At 40.7% G+C, this 20,818-nt stretch overlaps 1 protein-coding gene across 2 annotated transcripts in view; it reads left to right on the top strand.

The window, feature by feature from the left end:
- Positions 1 to 3,411: 3,411 nt before the first annotated feature.
- The window catches only part of SERPINE2 (serpin family E member 2), a 44,563-nt gene continuing 27,156 nt past the window's right edge, over positions 3,412 to 20,818 (top strand). Inside the window, exon 1 of one of the 2 annotated variants that reach the window (XM_060242196.1) lies at positions 3,412 to 3,558. The gene's annotated coding sequence lies outside the window, so the exon portion shown is untranslated. Of the gene's footprint in view, positions 3,559 to 3,708; positions 3,794 to 20,818 lie in introns of those variants that run through there. The other variant, XM_060242198.1, reaches the window with a different exon arrangement.

Below are 20,818 nucleotides of genomic sequence, written 5' to 3'. Positions count from 1 at the left end.
CTGCTCAGTCAGAGTGGGGAACAGCTTTTTAGTGTTTTTGGTGGGAAAAATCTGCCTCACAGTAAAAGAAGCAGCAGGGGTCTGTCATACCATGGCATATCCAGGTGGCTAGCCATGTCAAGATAGGAGGCCATCTTGTGGGCTAGACTGAGCCTGAAGAAAGCTTTTTTTGGAGGGGGGGCAGCCGCATTAACTTGCAGAATCCAGTGTAACCCCTAGGCTGTTAGCCAAGTCAGCTGAACCTCATTGAAGCAGGAAGCACAACTTTTCTTTGCCACTGTCACTGCTGCTTCATAGGTCTTTCAATGGGCTGTATATAGCATGCTTCGTGTAGGATTCAGTGTGAGTTTTCTAACAGTGTCTCTCCACACGTCTTTTGGCCCTCTTTAATAAACCATGGGGCTGGCTTCCACATCAAGAACAGAAGGTGCTGATGAGGAGCAGTTCTATCAATAGCTCCAAGGAGCTCCACATTCCAAGCTCCCACTGCAACCTCAATAAACATATGTTTGGAATCCTAAAATCTTCCAGAGCACTCTGAGATCCATGAGCCTTCATGGGTAGATTACTTTAACTGTGCTCTGCTTTTTTTTGGGGGGGGGAGGGGGAGAGGGGGTGTCAGCAGGTCTCAGATTCAGCAGGAGCTCACGGGAGCACAGCTCCTGAACCTTCCTGATGGTTCCCCCTCTTCCCCCCCATCTACCTTGTCCATTGAATAGTAGGTGCAGCTGCATAACAATCCCTGGGTTAGGAGAGCAGGCAGTCAGCCAGCCACCAGGGACTTTGCCATGCCCCCCAGCAGCCCTCATTAACCCCTGGAGAAGCCCATGCACCCTTTCTCCACTTCTTATGTGATTTTGGGTGGCAGGTGGCTTGCTGGCCTTTTGAATGGGAAGGGGTGGCCCAGGAGAGCCCCAGGCGAGCGAGGCCTGCTTGGGCTGGCTGGATCTCTAGCCAGCCCAAGCAGGCCTCGCTCACCCAGGGCCTGCCTTTCTTGTATCAGGTTGCTTTTAGCGGGGGAGGGTGTGTGTGGCATATGCTAATTAATGCTAATGAGCTCCACCACCTATTTTTCTACAAAATGACCCCTGGGTGTCAGTATCATATTTACCCCTGCCTTCATTAGAAAACCATGACAACATTGTTCAGGCTGAATTTCTGACCCTGAAACAGGACCTATAAAGCCCAAGGTGTGGCCTCTTTCATGTGTTCTGCCTGTCACAATTTGAGATAGGCCCAGGGCAGCCAAAGAGGATATAAAATCCTGGGCCATCCCTAGTTAGAAGTATCCATTCAGCTTGAATTGTGAAGTCACCCAGAATAATCAATCTAGGAGTCTCTAGCACCATATCTAAGACCACAGTCCATGTCTCGCAGAAATGTGCAAAGACGTAATGCTTTTGGACATTAATCAGGTATCATATCAATAAAAATAACAAGTTGTTCCCTTCCCTTTTAACCCAAAGTAATTCTCATTGGAAGTTTAGATAATACTATAATCCTTCAAATCACACATCTTAAAAGGGATAAAAACCTACCTAACATTGCAAGACGGTATAGTACAATTTGGGAAAACATGATAATGGACAAGATTTCAACATAACAGAAACACATGGAAAATCCCAGCCATATCTTAATTGTTTTAGAACACTAGTTCCTCTTTATTTCATATGTAGAGTCTGTGAAAGAACATTGTATGAACATCTAAATGTAAGGCTGTGTATGTGTGTGTGGAAATGATAATTTTATTGGATACTTATTTAAGATGTATCGTAATTTAAAGACAACACAATGGACTGTTGACAAGATCTTTATCGTAAGATCTTGCCTTCTATCTTTACAACAAGGCAGATGGTTCATGTCCTCCTTTGTGAAAGATTCTATTCCTTTATTTTAGAACCCTCTGTTGTTAATCTCTTACCACTGCAAATTCTAAAAGGAAGGATTTGGGTTTTGTTTGTTTTAACAATGCTGGTGCATATACTCAGTGGCTCAGTGGTAGAGCATCTGCTTGGGAAGTAGAAGGTCCCAGGTTCAATCCCTGGCATCTCCAAAAAAGGGTCCAGGCAAATAGGTGTGAAAACCCTCAGCTTGAGACCCTGGAGAGCCACTGCCAGTCTGAGAAGACAATACTGACTTTGATGGACCGACAGTCTGATTCAGTATAAGGCAGCTTCGTATGCTCATATATACTGTATGTTCATATTCAGCGGGTAGGAGCTGGAATTCATACTAACCCAGGCAGATAGGTCAGACTGAGAGACAGCAACTGTTCCGAGGTGCGCTTCATGAAAGAAAAAAGAGCTGGAATTTAGATCTTTCCACTGGCGGATGGATGGATAGATAGACAGATAGATAGATACTGCACCACACAATTAAGCAAATTAATTGAAATTGTTTCCTTGAATTTTTATTGTTATTACTTAAAATTGTTTCATTATAATTGGTTAAAAATGGAAATCCGATTCAAGCATAGAACAAAGCGGTATACAAGTGCACCTTTAAAACCAACTAAGTTTTATTCAGAATGTAAGGTTTCATATGCTCTTAAGCAGACTTCATCAGACAAAATGGGAATGGCAAGCAGCAATTCTTAATATAAGTGGGCAGTGAGTTGGTATGTAGAATCATAATAATGGCCGTTTTCCCACTTACCTTACCCCGGAGCGACGTCCGACGTCCCTCTTCACCAAAAAGCAGTTTACATTTGCGACGCAAAAGCCCCGGGACTACGCGGCTCTTCCTGGTGCAGCAGTTTGTGCGAAATCCGCGCAGACGCAGCGCGGTGAAGAGGGACGTCGCTCCAGGTTAAGGTAAGTGGGAAAACGGCCAATGTTTTTAGCAGATTAAAAGAATCACAAATAGAAATCTGTTTGTTAGTGTTAGAACAAAGCAGGGCTGAAGCAACACTGGAGGGTGATAAAAAGCAAACTGCTGTTGTAGGTGTGAAGTGCCATAAATCTAGGTAACATTCTGGCTTTGTTAGTTTAAATAAATAGGCTTTGTTCTATTGCTTCAGATTAACACGGCTGCCTACTGGGAACGATTCAAACATAGTTACTAAAATAAAACAAAATCTGTAATTCAGCACGTCCATTTGCAAAAGACGCGCCTTGTCTTCCCCGCCACTGAGTTGAAATCTCCAACGGGTCAGCGCAGGTTCGAGCACACTGAAAGGGGCCAGGTCGTTCGTAGCAAGTGGTCTCCTTCCGGGCCCTTTTGTGCAGGCATTGCACGCGCCTCACCTCCTCTTTTGCAGCGCTGCGAGGCGCGCCTGAACTTGAAACAGAAGGTGCCGCTTGGGGGCGGGCGACGAGGCACTTCGGCATGGAGATGAGGGCGGCGTTGTTGTGTACGAGGGAGGCGGTGGCTGACGGGCAGTGGGAGGGAGGGAGGCACCGCCTGGCCGCTCTTGCGCTCCCTCGCCGGCGGGCGGGATAAATGCCGAAATCGCGGCGGCCGCTGTGCTTAGTAGCTGAGGCGAGTGGTGGGAGGAAGAAGCTGTACGCTTGCTGCCGCCCGTGTTGCTGTGAGGAGGCGCGTCTCAGGCGAGCTGAGGTGAGAGCAATTTAGCCCGCTGCTGGATTCTGCCGGCGCCTCCGAGGGCTCTCCCGCCTCCCCGCAGACCAGGCGCCTTCCTCCGCCCTCTTGTAATGGGACCCTTCCCCTCGCGCTTTAAACTCCTGTTTCCGCTTATTATCCGGGGGGGGGGTTCTCTCGCTCCTCTTCGAAGGTCCAAGTTAGCCCCCACCCCGCCACGGCGGTGCGGTAGCAGCTTGCATGAAAACTCTTTGTAAGGAAGGAACTACACCGGTGCCCCTCACCAGTAGAGAAGTTTGCTTTCTTTCTCTTCATGGCTGTTCCTTGTTCGGCTTCTGTGAACTGTAACGCGGTGGTTGAGTTTGCAGGATTTGTAGGGGAAGAGAAAAAGAAGCTGCTCCTCTTATAAAAGCCTAATATGCAGACGAATGTGTGTTTTACTTCTGTACTCGAATTCACAGAGGCTGGAGGAATAGAGCTTCTTTCCTGCTAAAGGCTATTTCAAAGGACTGGAGGCATAGCTCCCCCCCCCCCCCCCGTGCCTGTTATCCGCCAGCCACAGTTGGGAACCGGTAACTAGTTTTCTCGTACAGCATTCAGAAGCATTTACAAAGAGGATTGCTATAATTTTTGTCTTTAAGACCTTCTCCCTCGTAAATACTTTAATGTTGTAGACAGGATTAACTGCAGCCACACATCATTGGTTATCATTGCAACTTGCAGCTGGGATGTCATATGTGGATGGACCCTTCCATTTGCAAATGATTCCTGTGGAGCCACAAGGGTGTAATGTCCCAACAATACATGGATGCATTTATTTATTTATTTATAGGTTAGATTTATAAATCACACAATCCCTGAGTACTCAGGACTCTGAACAAATAACAACAAAGGGTCACCATTATGTTTACTTAACTGCTCCCCTCCTTGGACTACTGTAACCTTGGAAATTGATCTCACTTTTTGCCTATTCCCTTGCTACAGTCAAGCAATGCTGTATTAGTATAGGGTAGGGCACCTGGCAAAAAAGCATGGTTTCTGGTCATGGAAAGCAGGTGCCTGATTAAAAAGAAGTCTAGTTCCTGTTGTCGGAGGGGTTTTTCTTTTTGGGGGGGTGGGGGTTGTTTTCAAATCTCACCCAGAGATCCTTCATTATCTTGGGCTGGTTTTGCTTGCACAATCTTGTTTTCCTCTTACAGTAGCTCCACTTTGTAGTGGAAACCTGTGACAACCTTTGTAAGTCTCCCAGCCTGCAAGCATAAGCCTGAGCTTTTTGCCAAGGCTATACACATTGTAGATGCTCTGATTGTTTGCAAGTTGAGTTCACTTGCTCTACAGTCTCCTCTTGCTATACTGTGTAGGCACACATTCTTGTCTATCTCTGTAAAGTATTGATCATAACCTCTTTGAAAACCTTCAGTTTTTCAGCTTTTACCATGGCAATAAAAATGGCAGAAAGGCCTCCTAACATAATGAAGGTTTAGTAGTAGATAGTGCATTGAAGAAACAGCAGTTGATTCCTTGGTCAGGATTGGAAAAGGGAAGTATATGTTGGTTAAAGCTGATAAATAATATCTTTGCCAGTGTTCATAGTATTTCATTCCAATGGTATCAGTAGGGGGTTGGTTGATTTCCCTTGATTTGTGTGAGGAAGAAACCTGTTTCTGTACTCGGAAATGGGAACATGCAACATTTTGTTTGTGAAGTAATTGTGGAACGGAATTTGCTTGAAATTGGAACTGGTGGCTTGTGGCACTAGATGGTAAGAGCACAACCTGTCTGCTATGCTATGAAATTCTGATATAACAAGATTAGGGAGTTTGCCTAGATTTCTGTAGCATCCTTTTGTTCCAAAGGAAATAGATAAATGATTTACACTTAACATAGTGCTCTCTTGTTGTTCTGTTACACTTTATTCTTGTAGTTAAAGTTTTGAACCTGACTTGTAAGAATATATATTATGTAAAGTTATATTTATTATGGAAAGTTCTATGCAATATTTATGTAATTTACATATACTCTGCCTCTCAGACTCAAATCAGTTTACATCATGCTTCTCTCTTCCATTTTATCTTCACAACTCTGTAAGGTAGGTTAGTCTAAGAGAGTGCAGGGTTGCCTAGCAAACCTCCATGGTATGAGTGGAGATTCGAACCTGGATCTCCCAGATACTAGTTCAGCACTTCTAACCACTGCACCATACTAGCTCTCTACTATTGCTGTAGTATAGATAGTTTTATTTTGTGGGCCTTATTTCTATCCCCTCTGTGCATAGCTGCCAGAAATTCTGAACAGAAAGTTTTAGTCACATTTCAGAAGATAATGGAAACATGAGTAGTTAAAAAAGCATGTTAGTGAAAAGCAAACTGACAGCTTCTATATAAGGCTCAGCTATTCAGGACATGCTTTTAACAGTGGTTTTATAATAAATCTACTATTTGACCTGCATATTGCACATGCAGATTGTTATACAAACATATGTGTCTGGCTCATTTGGAGATGTGGTCAGCCTTGGAATGAGCAGAGGATGTGGTTACTGCCCCTACAAATCCGAAGCTGAAGCTGTGTTAAAGTAAAAATATTATGTAGTTCAATTGAACATAATCTGTTTTGAAAGAATTCCTTAGTATTAGGAAATCTACCACAATGACATGTTGCTCAATCATGAGACAAGTGTACAGAGACTAGATATTTCTTAACTAAATACATAGACAGGGTACTGCAACCAAGAACTAATGTACCTACAATGTAATTCTTGGGGGGTGGGTTGGGGGGGAAGTATTTTTGCATTTTGTGTGTGTGTATCTGCACCTGGCAAACCACCCCATAAAAAGGTCTGCCATGAAAACATTGTGATGCAATGTCACCCCAGAGTTGGAAACAACTGGTGCTTGCACAGGGGGCTACCTTTAGCTTTTTTTATCTGCACCTGGAAGTCATGGCAACTTCTGGTGACTGACCCCTACTGGGGACCTGGAAGATATTCAGGGAAATGGCTGAATAAAGCCTGCCCCTGCCCTCCCGACTTGGTATTTCAAGGAAGTCTCCCATCCAAGTATTTGCCAGAGTCAACCCTGCTTAGCTTCCAAGATCTGACAAAAATCAGGCTTGTCTGGGCTATCCAGGTCAGGGCACCTAGAATGTTATTATTGAAAACTACATTTTGATGGCACTACCGCCTTCAGTGTTGATTGCATGCTGTTTTCTTTCTTAACTGCTGATGCATTTCACTGTGGGCTTATCAACCTCTTCAGGCAGCCTACCTATGTTGAATTGGTTGCCTTCTTTGCCAATGAGAAACTAAAGAATTAATCAGAAATGGGATGAACCTTTTGTTCGCTTTGTTATTAAACTGGAATGTCTTTCCCAGTTAAAGTTTGGCAAGGCGCTTGGCTCTCCAATTTAACAAGCAGTCACTGAAAGCATCTTTTGAGAAACTGCTCAGAGTGAAGAAATAGGTCAGCCACAGAATGCATGCTCAAGGAAGGCAATATTTCTTTCATCCTCACTGTTTAAACAGTCTACCTTAAGTACTAAGACAAAAAAGAAAACCTGAAAGCTGTAATGCAACAAAAAGGCATGAATATATAGCATTTATAGTTCCCAAAGACAATTGCGGAGGTGTTTGTAGCTTTTGGACTGGACTCAGCTTTGAGATGGATATTTGACATAACCTTATCTGTTGCATTTCAGTGGAAACCATTTTGACAGACAGACCTTCTGTTCTGTAGCCAATAATTTGTATAGCTGTCAGTTGGATAAGACCATTCTTCTTGCTCTAGGGGTTGCTAGCTTCATTGGATAATGTAAAAATTGGTTATTTAAAGATAACTTGAGATGAAGTTTGTGGCTTGCTAAATGGTACGTTGAGGTCTACTTCTTTAAATAGTTTGTTAGTTACTGTGTCTTTCTGAAGATTTGGACTGGACTAGCTCTGTACTCATAGCTATTCCCTTAAACACACTATTTTAATAAGCCCTTGATCTCTAAAACTCAAGCCCTCAGTTTTGACATGATCTATATTGGTAGTTGTTTTATTCTTGTGAATGGGTAAGTGTTCTTGGAATTTGCTAATATGTGTGGTAATTTTTGACAATCTGGTAAAAAGAATATTATGTTGATTTAGGTGTTACGGTTTGTTTAGGAAGAATTTATTGAGAATTACTGGAATATAACACATGGTTGCAGGGTAAAAATGTTTCATTTCATAAGTAAACATCATGGTGATGCAGCAGCATAGTTCAAGGCTGTGTCCAACATTTATAACATGACAGGAGCTGACATTTGACCGAAGCTTACTTCTGTATCAAAATCTGATCAGCCAGTTTTCACAAACTAAACTGCCCTAACTCAGTGTGTATCCAGATGGCTGGTATAATGTAATTCCAGTGGAATTGAAGGTGTGGTGTATTAAACATTGGGCATTGTACCAAAAAAGGCATATTTTTTTACTGAGCTCTACAGTTGTTTTATACTCATCATTTTAAAACACTTTTAATGAAAGTCCTCGTCACTGGCTTTTATTTTGAACCATCGTTTTAGGAATGGCTTAGGAAACAGGTTTCCTTCTCATATCCCTACTGCCATAAGATACATTACCAGATAAGCTTTTGTGTATGCATTAGACTATAGTGAACAGGAGTCACTGAAGAGTTTGTATACAGTAGCTATAAATAAAATTCTAGATTCAGTGGGGGAATACGTCAATTTTTATGCTTCTGTTCAGAAAAATATCGTATTATTATGCAGCAACCATGTAGCTTTGGTAATGGAATATTTCATAAAACTTATTTTTGGTTAGTATAGACAATAGGTAAATCAAAAACTATACAACATAGCTGCATTTTTCTTCTAGTGGTTACTAGTGATCCACACAAAGTGTCTAGAAGGGCACAACTGAACCAGACCTGTTCTAAATTTCTCCCAATGTTGAAGAAAATGGCTTGTTTATATGACAGTAGAAAATCGATTCCTGACAATTCAAGTGACATCAGGTTTTTTAAAAAAATCATGAATAGTAAATGAAGTGCTGAAAATATCTCAAAAGGAATTGGTTCAAGTAAAAATTAAATGTATTTTATTATTTATTATTGTTATTACTAGCTTCATTTATAGTCTGCCTTTCTCACCAGATCTTGATTATAAATGTGGTAAAAACGTCAATCAATCAGCAAAGAAATTCCAAAGAATTTAAACATTTGTTTTTAGCAGCTTAGGTTCATAATGAAACAGATTAATGCAATGTTGCTGGACAGATTACAGGAAAGAGAAAGACTATCCAGTCAATCAGCAAGTGGAGTACAAAAATATGATATAACAAATTAGTCTAACAGCAGACATTAATCATAAAACATAACACAGTTTGACTGGAACTGAGACATTTAAAAGCAACACAAGCAAACAAAAAGCTGTTAAACTCACCAAACAGTAACAGTTACCTGTTATATAAAGCAGTTCAGTATGAAACCATTTAATTTAACAGCAAGATTTTTAATAAAACAAAATAGGAGACACTATTGTAGATGTATGTCTTTGAGAAAATTAGTATTCTGTGTTGGAAATATGTATCTGTTTTGTATGTCCTTTGCAATGTTATAAAGTTCCAGTCATTATAGGGTTAACACTGTGCCTGATTCCCTATTGTCTGCATGACCTGGGAAGAAGATACTGCTGTCAATCAAGGTCTAGAAGCAGGAAAACCTGTTTTGTTTGTTTGGTCTGTTAGTCAGGTGACTTCCTTTGTTCAGGCAGAGGTCAAGAAGGAGGAGGAAGTAGCCTCTATTAAGCATATGATCTTCTAGTGTGAGGATGTAGTTCTATAGTGTTTGTTATTTTTACCTCCCAGTACCCTTTCCCTATAAAAATAAATATATTTTGCTTTTTCATGTTAAATGCCTCTGAATGATTATTTGATCCAGTGATCCTTCGTACTGTTTGAGATAAAGAAATAGAATTTCAAACAGAATTTCCTAACAAAATTGATAGCAGAGCAGATGGTTCTTGGTTTTTGCCATCAAGCTGGTAGCTTATAGCATGGACTGTTTTTTGAACTCTAAATTTTTTTTTAATCTGGATCGCCTTTGAGAGCATTTAGAAAGCAATAGGCAAAAAGCTGCTATGCTGTGCAGACAAGCCTCAATTTTAATCTTTTCAATCTTTTTTTTCTCTTACCATTACTGAGAGCGTTCTGACTTAAATGAGCTTTGAATTCAGATTGTCTCGATCTGGAAATGCTGCTACTTTTGTCTAAAAGCCTCAGATGTGCTAGAAAGAGAATTTTTGGAGCTTTTTGACCCTTTTTCTGTGGATTACATCAGAGACCTTGGAAGAGCCTTGCTGCAACTACCTGCGCACATTCAGCTGCCTTTTCTCTCCAATGAGGAAGGAAGAATCTTTAACCCTGTCCTACCTGATTGCTGTGAAAAATGTTGAGCCCAGAGAGAGGAGCCACTGGACCTTCTGTTTCCACGTCTTCAGGAACAGCCACTGCAAATCTTGGTTTTGGTACCGTGAGTAACCTACCAGTGATAGGATTTAGTACCCTGAAGTTAACTAAGAATAATTTCTCATTCTGGCTCTCACTCCTAATGCAAAGACTTGAGATTTATGGAGCTGAACGAGTTTTGTCTGAAAATTCCCCTGAGAATGAGCAAGAAAAATCAAATTTTAAATGGCTAGATGGTTTTGCAAAAACTCTCATTTTAGAATCTCTTGAGGCATATGAAATTCCAGAATTGCACACTCTTAAAACTGCAAAACAAGTGCTTGAGTGCCTTAAAGATAAATATAACAAAACTCCCATGATTTAAAGGGCAGAATATTTGGTTTTCAAGTGCAAGAAGGAGAGAATGTGTCTAAACGTCTGAAGGAATTTATGTTCATGCAATCCAGACTACAGGAGCTTGGTGAGGCTATTGTGGAACGAGACTTAATCTCAACTATATTAAAAGCTCTACCAAACAGCTACAAGCCAATTAAGATGATTTTGAGACTGCAAAAGGATTTGAGTCTGGAAGGCCTGTTAAATGCTATTGAGGAGGAAGTAGCCTCCAGATCTGGGGACAAGGACACTGAACAAAGGAATAGCAATTTTAAAGCACATGTTTCAAATGACGAAACACGGGCGTCATCTCGTGACCATAGAAATAATAGCAGCTGGAAATTTTTAAAGCAGAAATTTTCCAAGCCACATGGCCCAGGTGGGAACAAAGGAAAGAACAGCGAAAGTACCATGCATGTTAATAATGTGAATTTTATTGGTGAAAGAGGAAGATTTTTGATTGATAGTGGATCTTCTATGCATATTTGTCGATATAAAGGCATGTTTTCAGAGTTGGATGAAAGTCAGAGACCTGAAATGATAGGTGCCAACCAGAAACCCTTACAAGTTTGTGGTGTGGGTGAGATCAAAATGAAATTGCTTACCACTGATGATGATTTAATGCCAGTAAGACTGTGAAAAATGTAGCTTATGCACCTGAATCAATTGAGAATTTATTTTCAAGCCAAGTGCTTATAAGAAATAATTATGCTGTATATCTTGATAAAGGAGATGATGGTGAAATTATTCAGAAGAATTCTGGAATTAGTTTTAAACTGGATGAAAGAAATGGAGCTCATTATATTATGGACTTAAGTGACAGGTCAGATTCTGTTGATGTTGTGGAAAAGACTGTTTGCCAGACTGAAGGCAGGAAGTGTGACCATAGGAGATGTGTTTATGCTTGGCATGTAAAGTATGCAGAGTGTTGAGAAGTTGCTAAAGGATTGTGGACTTGATGTTGTGCATTGTGATAAATCCAAGGAAATATGTGATGTTTGTCTGAGAGCAAAAGGAACTGCACCTTGCTTTAGTGGAAAAAGCAGTGTGCATAATGAAAGGTTTTTGGAAACAATATTCAGTGATATTGTTGGGCCTATAACAGCCTCGATTGGGAAAAATAAATTTTTCTCAGTATTTACAGAAGCAAAGACAAAATATAGCACTGTCTATATGCTCAAATCAAAAGATGAGACTCTTGATAAATTTAAAGAATATGCTGCCATGGTTAAAAACAGATTTGGGCGTGTACCTCAAAGCTTGCTGACAGATGGAGGTGGTGAATATTGTAATACTGAGTTTAAGAAGTTTCTGAAAGCGGAAGGGATTGAACATAAAGTGACTGTCCCATACACTCCACAGCAGAATGGAAGTGCAGAAAGAGTTAATCGTATGTTACGGGGAATGACCAGAGCAATGCTGATGCATTGTGGATTACCTAAAGGCCTGTGGGCTGAAGCTGTAAATACAGCAGTGTATATCCACAATAGAATACCTTCAAAAGTAACAGGAATTACTCCGTTCCAGGCTTGGTTTGGCAAGAAGCCAGGATTTAAGCATATCAAAACTTTTGGAGCAAAAGCCTATGCATTTGTTCCTAGAGAAAATAGAGGGAAGCTTCATGCAAGGACTGAGATTGGATTCATAGTAGGATATCCTTCAGTGGGAAAAGGCTACAGAGTCTATGATCCAAAGCTGAATAAGACTAAACATTGTAATGTTGTGTTTGTGGATGACAGTAATTTGCCTAGAGCACCCTGTGTACCTGAATCTGATCCTGAGGTTAATGATGATGCTTCTGAAAATTGGTATAGTTGGTTACTTGTAGTGACCACCGGTGAACCGGCAGGTTTACCTTCTGAAGACTCTACTGAACCAAAAGGGGAAATGGGGACCGCACCGCAGGGAGCGACAGAACCTCCACTCATTTTAAGACTATCAGAAAGAAGCACAAAAGGGCAACCACCACAGAAATATGGATACTGTGAGATCTATAGAGACTGTGAAACCTAAAGAGGAACCCAAGAGCTGGAAACAAGCGTGTGATTTACCTAATGAAGAAAAGGAGAAATGGATTCAAGCAATGGAACAAGAGATACTATCCATTTATGAAAAAGATGTATGGACTCTTACAAAGCTACCTGCAGGAAGAAAGCCTGTTGGATGCAAATGGGTCTACAAAATAAAGTACAAAGATGATGGAACTATAGACTTGTACAAAGCAAGGCTATGCACAAGAATTTGGAACTGGTTATTCTGATACTTTTGCACTAGTTATCAATAGTGCTACACTTAAAACACTACTGAGTGTGGCATCATCTAGAAATACGCTTGTAGAGCACCTAGACATTAAGACAGCGTTTCTTAATGGTGAGTTATCAGAGGAAATCTATATGGAAATACCTGAAAGCTTTTAAGTCCCTGGCAAAGAGAATTGTGTTTTCAAACTCAACAAAGGACTGTATAGTTTGAAACAGACCGCAAAAAGTTGGTATGGCAAAATAACTGTACTACTACAGCAACAAGGATTTGAGCAAGGTAAAGCTGAACCTTGCATGTACACTAGACTTAAAGATGGAGAATGTCAATACATCCTGGTTTATGTTGACGATTTGGTTGTGAGCTGAAATAACAAAGAGAACATTAAAGACATTGTTGAAAACATGAACAAAGAGGTCAAAGTCAAAAGATTTGGAGATATTAATCACTATCTAGGAATACAGATTGAGAGACTTGAGGATGGAACCTTTCAACTGTGCCAAAGACAAAAGATTATGGACTTTATAGAATCTCTTGGCATGAGAGACTGTAAAGAATCTAAGATACCTCTTGAACCTGCATACCTGAGAGCTCAGAGTGGTCAACCATTCAAAGATATTGGAGAGTACAGAGAGGTTATAGGAAAACTGTACCTGAGAAAAACTACCAGACCTGATATCACAGCTGCTGTCGGAATACTGAGCAGAAAAGTAAGTTCGCCTAATCACCAGGATTGGAATGCAGTAAAGAAACTTGCCGGTTACTTAAAAGGGACTATGGACTTAAGACTGATCATTGAACCTTCTGAGAATCCCAGACTAGTTGGATATATGGATCCCAATTATGCAGAAGAATTGTGTAATTACAGATCAACCAGTGGATACTTGTTCTTCTATGGAAACGGACTTGTAGAATGGACTAGCAGAAAACAGACTATAGCGGCAGAATCTACAGCAGAAGCTGAGTGTGTGTCAGCAGCCAGTGCCTGCAGTGAACTTGAATGGATTTTTCATCTGCTGAAAGACTTCAAGATAAAAGAACCTGTACCTGTTGTAATGTTTGAAGATAACCAAGCATGTATTGCTATATGTAAAGGGGAACGTAGAACAGCCAGAAGTAGATCTATTGGTATTAAATGTGAGCTAGTCTATATGTGACTTTTGTCGACCTTACCAAAGCTTTCGATACTGTTAGCAGGAAAGGCCTGTGGCAAATCTTGGAACGTTTAGGATGTCCCCCAAGGTTCCTCAGCATGATCATCCAGCTACATGAAGACCAGCGAGGCCAAGTCAGACACTGCAATGACCTCTCGGAGCCCTTCCCAATAGGCACAGGTGTAAAGCAAGGCTGCGTTCTCGCGCCAACGCTCTTTACAATCTTCTTTAGCATGATGCTTCAAAGAGCCGCAGTAGATCTAGATGATGATGATGGTGTCTACATCTGCTATCGCACTGATGGCAGCCTGTTCAACCTGAGGCGACTAAAGGCTCACTCCAAGACAATGGAAAAACTCATCTGAGAGCTACTATTTGCTGATGATGCTGCACTCGTCTCCCACTCGGTATCAGCTCTGCAGCATATGACGTCCTGCTTTGCAGAGGCTGCCAAGCTATTCGGCCTAGAAGTTAGTCTGAAGAAGACAGAAGTTCTCCACCAGCCCGCACCCCAGGAAGATTATCACCCTCCCTGCATCACTGTGGGTGAATCAGTTCTGAAGACAGTCCAGCAGTTCAGCTACCTAGGGTGCATCATCTCCTCAGATGCCAAGATCGACAAGGAGATTGACAACAGGCTGGCAAAGGCAAATCGTGCATTTGGCCGACTGCACAAAAGAGTGTGGAGCAACAAGCATCTGAAAAAAGGCACAAAGATCAATGTTTACAAAGCGGTTGTGATGACAACCCTCATCTACGGCTCCGAATCGTGGGTTTTATACCGTCATCACCTGCGACTCCTTGAGCGCTTCCATCAGCGCTGCCTTCGCACCATCCTCAACATCCACTGGAGTGACTTTGTGACCAACACTGAAGTCCTCAAGAGGGCAGAGGTTACAAGCATCGAAGCACTGCTGTTGAAGACGCAGCTGCGCTGGGCAGGGCATATTTCTAGGATGGAAAACCACCGCCTTCCCAAGATTGCTCTGTATGGCGAACTTTCCACCGGCCATCGAAATAGAGGGGCACCAAAGAAGAGGTACAAGGACTCCTTGAAGAAATCCCTTGGCACCTGTCGCATCAACCATCACCAGTGGTTTGACCTAGCCTCAGATCGCAAAGCATGGAGGCACACCATCCACCAGGCTGTCTCTTCCTTTGAGAACGCATGCATAGCTGGTCTTGAGGACAAAAGGTGATTGAGGAAGAATCACACTGCTACAGCACCAACCCCAAATCAGACTTTTCCCTGCAGCCACTGTGGCCGGATCTGCCTGTCCCGCATTGGTCTTGTCAGCCACCAGCGAGCCTGCAGCAGACGTGGACTACTGCACCCTTCTTAAATTTTCGTTCGCGAAGTCAAGCCGAGAGAGAGTGAAAGATCTACACCAGAAGGGGCTGATTAAGATAGAATATTGTTGTACAGAAGCTATGGTAGCTGATATACTTACAAAGCCATTACCTTGTGCTAGATTTGAACATTTATGTGAAATGATGAATCTAGTTGATGTAAATGTTACAGTGAATAATGAGTAATGACTATTGAATGTATAATGATTTGCACATTAGACATTGAGAAGGGGTGTTGGAAATATGTATCTGTTTTGTATGTCCTTTGCAGTGTTATAAAGTTCCAGTCATTATAGGGTTAACACTGCCTGATTCCCTATTGTCTTCATGACCTGGGAAGAAAATACTGACTGCTGTCAATCAAGGTCTGGAAGCAGGAAAACCTGTTTTGTTTGTTTGGTCAGTTAGTCAGGTGACTTCCTTTGTTCAGGCAGAGAGGTCAAGGAGGAGGAGGAAGTGGTCTTCCACTAAGCACATGATCTTCTAGTGTGAGGATGTAGTTCTATAGTGTTATTTTCACCTCCCAGTACCCTTTCCCTGTAGAAATAAATATGTGTTGCTTTTTCATGTTAAATGCCTCTCAATGATTATTTGATCCAGTGATCTATCGCACTGTTTGAGATAAAGAAATAGAATTTCAAACAGATTTCCCTAACATTCTGAATATTTAGTATAGAATGCATCTGAACATTAAGTGCACCCTCTGGTGTCTGCAAGCTGGATAAAGGAGTTCTCTGTTTAAAAGTCTATTGAAATATTTGAAGTCATGTATAATTGTTTTCTTATACAAGGATGCCTTCATCTAAATGTTTATTTTGCTAATGGTGTTCTGTACCGTCAGACACATGTACTCTAGATACGTCTATGTTAATATGACTAACATTCCAATTGAAGCTCAAATCCACACTAAGCCCAAGAATAAGGAAGAAATCTTCTTTCCTTCACCTCTCATTCCATGTCTATGGAATATGCTAACCAACTAGACATTGGGAGGAATGAGTGAAGAGATCCCAGTGTACATATTCATGAGTCTTGGGCTTGTGAAATATGGGAGAAGGCTTTTCCTTCCAATTTCTCACTTCTGGTATTGAATATAAACAGGTTAGTGAATATAAGCAGACATGGATCCTCCTCTCACAATGACTAGTCTGGGCTCTGTGGTGAATGGGCATGGCAGTGCAAATTTAAACATATAAAGGGATTCTAATGGTGATGGCAGCAGAAGTGGTGCAACACAAAACTTCCGTCCAAGGTAATTGCTGGCAGTTTTGTGATTTTAGAAAAGAGCTGCTGTTTGCCTCACTTCTGAATGGCTGATCAGGTGAAACTTCTAATCTGTATGTGTCTTTGGCCTTCTGTGTATATGGCTTATTGTACGTGGCAGACAATGTATTATAATATTGCTTCTTGCATATTGGAAGTTTGCATTTGTGCCATAGCACCCCGCACATTAATTTATATCAGTAGTGGTGTCTGCAGTGGCCCACAGTTTTATTTTGTTTCAAATCAACTAGATGTGGTTGGGCAGTGTTAACAGGATGCCAGTTCTTCTTTCTCAGTTTTCATTTTACTTGAGTGAGAAAGCCTGCAGAACCTTTCAGGCAAAAACACAGGAGACTTGTTGGAGAACATCTTGCTGGGAGCAAAACATCTGATCTCTTTTTTGGGGGGGGTTTGTCTCCTTCCTGTCTTTAGTTATAAAGGCTGGATGTGACTAGATGCCTGAGCCCTTGGTATGTTTGTCCATTAAAGTTAATGGCTCACAGCCCAGGGGCCTATAATAATCAGTCAAGTGAAACGGGACCCACCAAACATATATTTGTTTTTGTTTGTTTTGATTATTTAAATTACATCATTTAATTTGGTTTGGAAATTCTGTAAGACTTTGGGTCCCTCGGGAGAAAAGCAACATTAAGAAATATCTTCATAAATAAATACGGGTCTGTTTGATATTGACAGACTTCTGGATGTAGTAGAATGCTGCAGGATTCTTTTCCAGTGCTTGTAAAGCAATTACCTGACAGTCCAGGTATTGCTTTGATATTAGCTATGCCAAACACGTGAGTTGCAAACTAGTTTTGCTCATATATCAAGAAGCAGAGACATGATTTCACTGTATGTCAAAAGTATGTAGATTTAGGGTTGCTTAACTATAGGTACTGGGATTGCTAAACTGGAGATACTTGGCAGCTAAACCAAAGATGCTTGGCACAAGGCCATGAAAAAATTGGCTGAGTGAAGTGAAGCTTTTGGTTAACTATATTTGCTTCTCCAGCAGCATTCTGGTGGTAAGTTCTGTTTGAACATCTGAAAATAAGTGTGCATGTTCAGGAGAACTATGTGCTTCTGGCATGTTTGTTCATTAAAATGCAGAAGGATCAACTAAAGGTCATCAGAATTGGCATGTTTCAAAACTTCCAGGCAAGATGGTGGTGAGATAATACCACCTTTTAGACACTGTGTCTTTACTTTTTTATACTTCCCAAAAAGAATTTTAACTGGATCCAACCAAAAACACTTGACTTTTAACTGACTGGAAACCGTTTGAGCTTATATTTATATCAATTACTGCCGAATGCCCTGCCTCTGATAACATCAGCCGCAGACTCGGGTAATTAGTTTTTAGTGCCTTTAGTTTATTTAGCAACAATGGAGAAGAAAAAGTGAGGCAAACCTTCTAATTTTTATTCTCCTTCAAAATCAACCAAACAAACATATGTAGACAATTTTCTGTCAAAAGGGGCAACAGGTAAATCATCTTCTTACCTACCTGCTAACCCACCTGATGCATTGAGTGTGGAGGAGGGGAACGCAAAGGAGGAGCTGCTATTGTAGGCAGACTTGGACTTTACTCCCTCAAATGGGATTGACAAAGACACAGTCCCAGCATAGTAGAGATTTCAGAAACATTTCCCTAGGTACCAACTCCTCATAAAGCACATTTATTATTGGGAGGTGAAGGAATATGAAATGTATCTACAATTAAAAAAAGACTCTAATGAAGTTCATTGGGGAACATTGCTTATTAACAGGAGAAACTGTAATAGGTAGTGTTCAAAAACTAAATGGCATCTCCAATAAGCTTGGTACATTTAACATGATCAAGGCCTACAATGAAAAGATCATCTATCACCCTAACACAAGTGAAACTCCCAAAATTTCCAAGCCTCACTCTCAGACCATCAATTTAACCACCAATTTAAAGAACCATTCATTATTACTTTGCTGGCAAGCAGTAGATAAAACACAAGAGAAACCAAACGTAGATCTTTCTCTTTGTCTCCAAACTAATCAGGTGGTGTTGCACATCTCCTAACAATCATGTAAGCTGTGACTGATGAGAAAATAAATATGGCATTCTGTGTTCCCTGAGTCAACTTCTAGGAACTGAAATACAACACATTGATCTTACAAAAGTTGACAGACTACTTAGCAACTTTCATGGGCATAGATTGCACTTAACAATTTTCTGTCCAACAATTCTCATGATGTTGAAAATGCAAAGATGCCTTGCCTCTTATGGAATTACAGTTTGCAGAGTATTTACAGATGGGAGAATTCATCCTCTAATGCTAAAAAGTTCCTCAGAACCACTCAATTTTTCTGAGTTGGTGATTTCTCCAAGCAAGTCTGGTAGAGAGCCTCCATTGTACAAAGAATGGTCGAGGCTATCGCACAGGAAGAGGAAGAACTGGGCATGGAAGAGGAGGAGCTGAGGGAGCGACCTAATGGGAGTTTGGTGGCCCCTAGAATATTTTCAGTGATGCATGAATGGCAAGAGAGCAACCTGGAAGTTAAGGGATTGACACAGATCCCTGAAGAAATACCTATGATTCTTGAACAACAACTTAGTTCTGAAAGCCCTGACACATTGAAGAGAAAATGGAAGGTTGAGAGATTAAGGGAGACTATGAAGAAACTAATAGCTTGGCAGGAAGAATGGAACAGAACCCGTAAAACCCAGCATAACCCTTCTGAGGGAGTATTACAAGAATAGGAATTGTCAGTTGGAACATAAGAACTAAATACAGCAGAAATGGACTGGGAACTACAAAAGCACAGAAGGATAGAAGTACATAGTAATAGTGGTTTAAAGAACATTTTCAAGCTCTATATCCAGATTTGAGACTCATGGAGAAAAAAAAATCAAAAGTCACAAAGATGGCAGCCATGAATACAGTCAGTTATTAGAAATACTGCTATTTAGTTAGCAATAGAATGTCTTTTCCTCCCCCCCCCCCCCCAATGAGGGGACTGTGGTTGGGGACAGTTTGGTATGTTTTTCTTGTAGTGTCACTGGTTTTACCTGTTGTTTTTATCTGTAAAGTGTTTTCCAGAAGGTGAACCCTTTGCCTTAGCCTTTTCTTCCCCCGCCCCAGTCTGTATATGAATTAGTGAGTCCATTGCTTTGACCTCTTCTGCCCCCCCAATTGGTATGTGAATTTGGAGGATCCCCCCCCCCTCTTGTTGGCCAGGTCCCAGATATTTAAGGGAAGGAGGGTGTGGAAGAGTTCACTTTTCTGTGGTACGGGGTGGATTGTTTTAGGGAGAATTTTCTGATTAGACCTGAGATGTATTGTTAGCTCTCCCTGCCCTGGTTTTCTGTTGATATTTCTCTTGATTATAAAACTCCTTGTTTTTACTGATTTTACTTTTAAGGTTTGCTCCACATCTCAGTAAAATTTCCAATTTTTTTATTGTGGAGTGATATGTAGAATGTATTAAATAAACTTATTAAAACAAACTTCAAAAAAGAGAAAAGAATTGGCATATTTCAGCCAGCAGTCATTACAAATTCGCAAGATCATGTTTGTAATCATGATGCTAACTAAGCATCCTTTAAAAGGAGTAAAACTGAACAGTGGAAACAAGCTGTGGTGTGTATGTTGCAAGGTTCACTGTGTGGTGTACAGTTCTTCCAGTGAATCATGCATGTTAATCATGTATTTTCCAGTGCATTCATGTAATTTCTTGGAAGGAGGTTTATAATCAGTGATTATTTTTCAAGGTTGTTTTATTTATTTATATTATTTATAGTCTTTCTTTCTCACAGGGACTCAAGGTGGATTACGCATACAGTTGTTGAAAGTGCTTTTGAGATTTTCAGCAAAATATGGTACTACTTGAAGAAAAATCAGAACCTAAGCCTTTTAAGATGATCTGGTGATAAGTGTTCCAGTACATTTTCCACATTGAACATGAAACATCTCAGTTTTTTGTATTCAATTCTCACATGCTGCTTTGAACTCTTGTATGTTCGACTGACAAAATTGGTGCCATTTCTATGTTTGACTTACTGGCATGGTCATGAGACAAACTGTAGTTCTGTTTTTTCTAAAATGTTCTTCAGGGACTTCTTAGAGCTTACAGCAAGCTCCCAAATGTATGTGTGTATATATAACACTCCCTCCCCACTCTCATTTAAAGCTGCATAACAATGATCTTACAAAGAGTACAGTTTTCCCAATAGCCTTATGATGGTAGGAATGGAAAGAAGATGAGGTCTGCTGACAGTTAATTACCTTAGACATTATTTCACTAAGTGTTAAGCTTGATGAGTTTATAGCTCATGGGTGGGAGTTGAACAGAACAAAATATGTGGATTTCCGCTATGTATCTGTACTTCTGAAGCAGTATTATGAACATCTTAACTTTCTGTCATTTGAGATTTGTCAAAGTCCCTTAAATTTACCAT

This window comes from Heteronotia binoei, chromosome 6, assembly GCF_032191835.1.
Source record: "Heteronotia binoei isolate CCM8104 ecotype False Entrance Well chromosome 6, APGP_CSIRO_Hbin_v1, whole genome shotgun sequence".
NCBI classification, from domain to species: Eukaryota; Metazoa; Chordata; class Lepidosauria; order Squamata; family Gekkonidae; genus Heteronotia; species Heteronotia binoei.
The sequence above is the reverse complement of the archived record's forward strand: the minus strand, read 5'-3'. Positions and strand labels throughout refer to the sequence as shown.